Raw genomic sequence first — 6,287 nt, 5'->3', positions numbered from 1 at the left:
ACTATGGCCGGTATTCATAGTCCGTTCTTATATCCAAGATCGTCTTAAGTGTGGTCTTGGGTCGTCTTAAGATCCCATTCAACCAATGAAATGGCCGCATAGTATCTTAAGATCGTACTTAAGACGATCTTGAATATAAGAACGGACTATGAATACCGGCCTAAGTGATTCATGTGATTATTAGGGCCGTGGCACATAAAAAAACTTAAGCAGTAAGACTTAAAACGTAAGCGAATTGACCAATCACGGTCGAACAGTAAGGCAGCCATATTGAAACGTAAGCTACGCTGAAAATTCCGTATGGTTGAAATTCTTAAATCTTAAATCTTACTGCTTAAGTTTTTTTATGTGCCCGGGCCCTTACATGGAGTTCGAGAGAAGTTTTCAAATAAATACGGGGAATACTGCGGCAAGAAAATGGCGGCAATTAATGGAACTTTTCCATTTCCGTTTCTCATCGTTCGTTTGCGGAAGTCGAGCTCGCGACTTCGCTGTTCGTACATCTCGCAAAAACTCGAAACCCCGGACGATCTCGCAAGAAGCGATTTGCTGTTGAATGATTCTCTAATTATGGTGCAAGAAATGTAAGTTACAAGAGTTAATCTCTGTTCTCGTTGTGATCGTGTAACGATAAAATTATTCCCATGTTTTTTTAATTATAACGTAAAATTACAATTAATAAAACTTGAAATTGCTTTAAATTATTATTAATGCAAGAATAGAAATGAGGATGCCATTAATTTATGTACTGTTTCGTCTAAGTTTAAAAGATATTCCATGCATATTTTATTCTATCGTCAACTCATATTTTATTTATCGATTATATTAAATTTTTCTTCGAATGTACGATTGATCTATTTATACATTTTCGTCCTCATTATTCCGATATAATGGCACATTCACAAATCTAATTCGATTCGTCAATAATTAAACGAGAATTTCCACTAATAAGTTATTTCCTGATTATATCTCTTTTTTAAAACATCGATGAAAATATTCGAACGATAGATGTAACTGAATAAAGCTCAAAATTCAAGAGAAGCGCTTCCGTTAAATTCTAATATCACAAGTTATAAATAAAAGAAATTGCCTCTTTAAAAAATGTAAAACTATAACTAAAACTAGTGTTTTGGAAAAACAATAAAAGAGTCAATCAATATTTAAAAAAAAAAAGAAAAATGAAAATAATACATGAAATGAAATACATATAAAAGCTTAATCTGAAAAATATGAAATTGAAATTTTGAGAATAAAATTAAATATGCAAAAAGCACAATAAATAATTAATAAAATCGTATAATATATTATATATTTTTATACGCTTTTCTTAGATATTTTAATCACCGGATACACGACTAAAATAATGATCAAAATCTTGCATAATCAAAGTTTATTAACGAGCTGACACGTCTATGCAAATCGCGTAGCAACCGGTGAGATTATGGTACATATGAGACCGCACTGCCATCAGCAGCACATGGAGCAGCAGTAGAGATGTTTCATACAAAATTCCAATCTTATCGTCGACCGTGAGAACATTTCTCGTATTCTTCTACCAACATACACTGAGAAAAGGTATCGCTCTTACGACTCTCTTATGTGAGCGCCATGAATGATAGCACATAATGACACACTCGGGATAAAAATAACGGTGAGATAGCAGAGAAAGTACCTCACACAAGAATTTATTCTCTTTATATATGTATTGTATCATCCATATTCCATATTTATTTAAAGCACGCTTTTATAACATGTTGTGTTTAATTAAAGTTAAGTAATACTTAATTATATACTTAATTATTTAAACGTTTAGTATTATTTAAATTAAATTCACTAAACAATTAAAACGCGCATCTCCTTATTTAGACATAATAAAATACGCTTTCAATACATCAATACATTAAGTGCAGATCAGCACTGAGTATTAGAAAATCAATGATCTGTATTAAATAAATTAGCGATAAGAATAAAATATACATGGAATATTCCTTAAACATAGAATATGCTGACAATAATTTTACGTCATAATTGATAGATAAATCAAACCGCAATAATGTTAAAATATATAATGTGAAAGATGTTATCGCCTGAAATTTTTAGAACATTTTTCGTGGCTCATTTACATTTGAAATATTAATTATCGACATTGTGCCACTGATAAGTTTAATAAAATATGTACGTAGAACAAGCGGCAAAATAAGTTTTATTATTTTATCATTAATTTCTCATCAGAATTCTCATTATTTCTCAGGCTGATACTAGTAATAAGATGCAAAACACAGGAATAATTTTATCGTTACATTACAAGACTGGGCAGAGATTAACTCTTGTAAATTACATTTCTTATCTCATAAATCTGCATTCAATGTATCATTCAATGTATCATTGTCACCGATCGGTTATTTCCACATACGGATGATTACGAACGCGACACCCACGCGCTCGCAGGCATTCCAAGCTTTCTTACGTTGAACTCACCCACGACAGTAACCTACACGCGACGTGCTACTTCGCCGAGGATCATGCATAAGCATTCACCGAATTACATCGGCATCCAATCAGAACTACTCCGTAGCGGATGCGGCCAACTCAAACCCCGACCCTGATCGATCCCTCTCTCGCAAGTTTCTCCAAGACTGTCAACTCCCGTCGAAACTTCAGGCAACTTCGAACCGGAGTCGCGAACGGATTCCTCTCTGCTAAGGCTCTTTCAACAGGTACTTCTCGCCTTTTTGCGTGCAAGATCATCTCACGGATTACGATGGAATTGTGCCACGACGACATTCACGACGCAAAACGCCGTTGAATTGATTCGCCGCATCGTGCGCGCGCGTTGTAGTAAAACTGATTGAAATATCTCGATATCTCTGTCAAAGGAGAGGTCTTTATCTACAATACGCTCGATAGTAAATCGATAGAGCAAATCGCGATAATGTGAAAACGTGTAATGTAAAAGTTGCATACATTATCATCAGAAATTTTTAGGAAATTTTTCACGGCTTGTTTACTGTATGAAATATTAATTATCGCCTTAATTGCGCCACTGATAAGTTTAATAAAATATTATTATATTATTATATATGCACGTAGGACAGGCGGCGAAATAAGTTATATTATTTAATCATGAATTTCTCATCAGAATTCTTATTATTTCTCAGGCTGATAGTAATAAGAGATGCAAATGAGAAAAGTAATAAATATATTTGCAAGAAGGAGTCGGATCTATCAGCCAGCATACAAAATTACAAAGTTTCTTGCGAAGTCAGGCCGAAATTTCGCAGCACCGCACGCGTTAACGTCCGTAGATGAGTTATTACGGTGAATAACATTATAGCGAGTTCGCCGAGTATTATTTCCATACGTAAGTACGTATCTCGTATCTCTCGCGCTTCGTATACCGTAAGATATAATGATATTATTACGGGCTCCCCCTAAGAGAGGGGAGGATATACGAATTAAAGTCGAACACGCAACGGAGCCATTCAAGCGCGTTTCGTCGACGCGAGAACAATCGTGCGCGATTCTGCGTTTTTATAACAATAGAATTACGCCCACGCATGCGTATACCTTCTGTGGTACATCGCGTACGTACATATATACGCGGGATGGAGAAGAACGTAGAAATTTCTAAATTATTGTTTGACATTCTAATGGGATGTACGCGGAGGTATTTAATTAAATGGACATTATAATGAAGAGAGTAGGAGCGCGAGTTTGTTGACAGTCAGCTGTTCGCTTCGTTGCTGACCGTGTCGTGTCACTTTAACGTTTTGCACTGGAAAGAGAGTATATACGTCCGTTTGCATTACACTTCGCGCTAATGCCTCCGATGTATGTACCTACCCCTCCCCTACACATCTCTATTCATAGCGACGCTTAACACGCGGCCTCCCCCCTTCCCCCGCATACACATTGTACGTACATAAAACATCGCGCCTGGAATTAATGTATCGAAACGCGGAAAATCGTCGTGTTTTCGGTGTCCATGGTGCGATGCAGTCGAGATAATGACATTGATTAGCTTTTAGGTCTAATCATTCTCAATAATCGCGCACAGAAATGGCGAATGTATAACGTAAATTAAACGCGTATGAGAAATGACAGTTATATAAACAAATGAAAGTTTTTGAATAGTTTCGAAAATTTGATAGTTTAATTTTTCACGCGGGCGGATCGTGAAAAGTAATAAATATGCCCCGGAGAATTCACGCGTATCAGCGATTGCGCGTGTATCGGCACAAAATCGCGACGATGGAGCAAGAATTTATGTATATTCGCGATTCCGGATTAGAGAGTTGTGTACGTATACACTTAGGTATATGTACACGCGCTTAATGTGAGAGCGCGAGCGCAAACATTATGCAGCTTTATGTAAATTTCCACGAGACAAACTTGTCTTTAACGAAATAAAACAGCTCTTGGAAGTAAATAAATTCTAATTCTCTCACATTCCGCATTCAAAACGTGCGCTTAAAAGCATTGGAAAATCTAAAACTGTATTTTTTTTCTTCTTACACAGTTATGTTTTTGTTAATTTATATAGATATTCTTTAATGATCGCTATATATAAAATCTTTCTATGCCTCCTCTTCTTTTTTACAAATATTAAATACGTTTGATATCTCTTGAAAGAGATACGAAATATGTTAAGAACCTAAAAAAATGGGCTTTATGTAATTTAATTATATATAAGATCATATATAATAACATTAAATAATATATATAATTTGATATGATCATGTCGCGTCAAATTTTAGATTTAATTATATATGATTTTATGTAATTACACAAGTCCATTTTTTTTTTTCGGGAATATAAATAATCACGTAAGACAGTTTACTTTTTTTTTTTAATTTCGCTTCTATCCGTCCATTTTAGTGCATCTGATCTTAAACAGACAGCGTATTCAGTCAGTTTGAGAGCGCATGGTCGATAAGTACAATTCGTAAATATCAGGTATATCGCTTGCGTTTAAAGGCTCCCGGCAGCAATTACTATGCTGTGTCGAGGTACGATCGACCCATGCATTTCCGCTGGATTAATTGCCCCTAAACGGGGCCAGGCTAGGGGCGATAGAGATGGCTTGCGGGGTGAGCGAGCTTCGGGGCGCGATTAAATCACGCTCGTTAAATCGAAGCGGACGGCGCCGGTGCCGCAAAAATTGCTCGTTTATTCCGGCCGACTCTAAAATCGGCACTATATGACGGGGGACAAGAGATGAAAAATTAATGAGCCCACTGGCTGCCACAGTCGGTGCAGCAAAAAGAACATAAAAGTGGCGGATGTCCGCGAACGATGACGATTCTTCGCGAATTCGATGCATCGGACCTTTTTCCTTGCTCTTTTTACGCGTCTGACCGCGACGAAATTAAACGCGGCGAGTCTGTCATTCGATCTGAATAAGGAAATTAAATCCGGCGCGAGAAATTCTCCATCGACAGTCACCTTCGATATTCAACGCGTCTGTGACATCTGTATTAAAATTAACCCACGTATCGCGGCTCATAAAAATTTCCCGCGAGTTCTGCAACGTCCCGATGACATTAATTATAAATTCTGCGACATAAACCTTCTCCCCTCTTGCATAATAAATAATTTCGAATTTCAATTCCTCCCTCTCTCTCTCTTCCTCCTTCTTTCTCTCTTTGGTCATATCTAGAAATATTTAATTTAAAGCCGAACGCTCGGAATTTCGTTTTATCCCAAGGAACCCTTCCATTCATTTTCCGGAAAATTTATATTTTTTTGTTCCACCGATGAGGGAACAAGTGAATAACTTTCGACTCGATTCCCGATGAAGTGGCGAGCTCGATAACAAATTGGCGGACTTCATCGCGGGATTCGCCCGATAGGAAATTTTTAATGAAAGTTACTAGGAAGAATACGAAAGTTACGGAGGAGCCAACGAAGCGAGAAGAGAGTCCCCGGTAATCTCTGACATCTTGTTACAGCTTGGTGTAAGAAAAGCGGAGGAGAGAGACTGGCGAACGGCCGCGGCGCGACCTTCTCTCGTTCAATTAAAGCGTCAGCGTCCGCGGAAAACTTTTATATGAATGGTTTTCATTACGTCGCGGACTTATTAAGGGCGTCTTCGCTCGGAGCATTAATATCCTCGTCGCAACGAGTTTTGTTATCAAGCTCGACCATTCAAGCCGCGGTGCACCGGTGGAGCATCGGAATATACGCACACACACATACAAAAACACGGTACTATTTTAACATCGGCGTGATTTGAAATATACACAATTCTCGAGATTTTTTTTATTTTTATTTCATTTTTTTTTTTT

At 37.2% G+C, this 6,287-nt stretch overlaps 1 protein-coding gene across 8 annotated transcripts in view; it reads right to left on the bottom strand.

Moving 5' to 3' along the window:
- Positions 1 to 6,287, bottom strand: part of LOC115239201 (putative polypeptide N-acetylgalactosaminyltransferase 9) — a 241,688-nt gene that overhangs the window by 118,026 nt on the left and 117,375 nt on the right. The window lies entirely within an intron of this gene.

This window comes from Formica exsecta, unplaced genomic scaffold, assembly GCF_003651465.1.
Source record: "Formica exsecta isolate Colony F162 unplaced genomic scaffold, ASM365146v1 scaffold365, whole genome shotgun sequence".
NCBI lineage: Eukaryota > Metazoa > Arthropoda > Insecta > Hymenoptera > Formicidae > Formica > Formica exsecta.
Note: the sequence above shows the minus strand (reverse complement) of the source record. Positions and strands in the feature narration are given on the sequence as shown.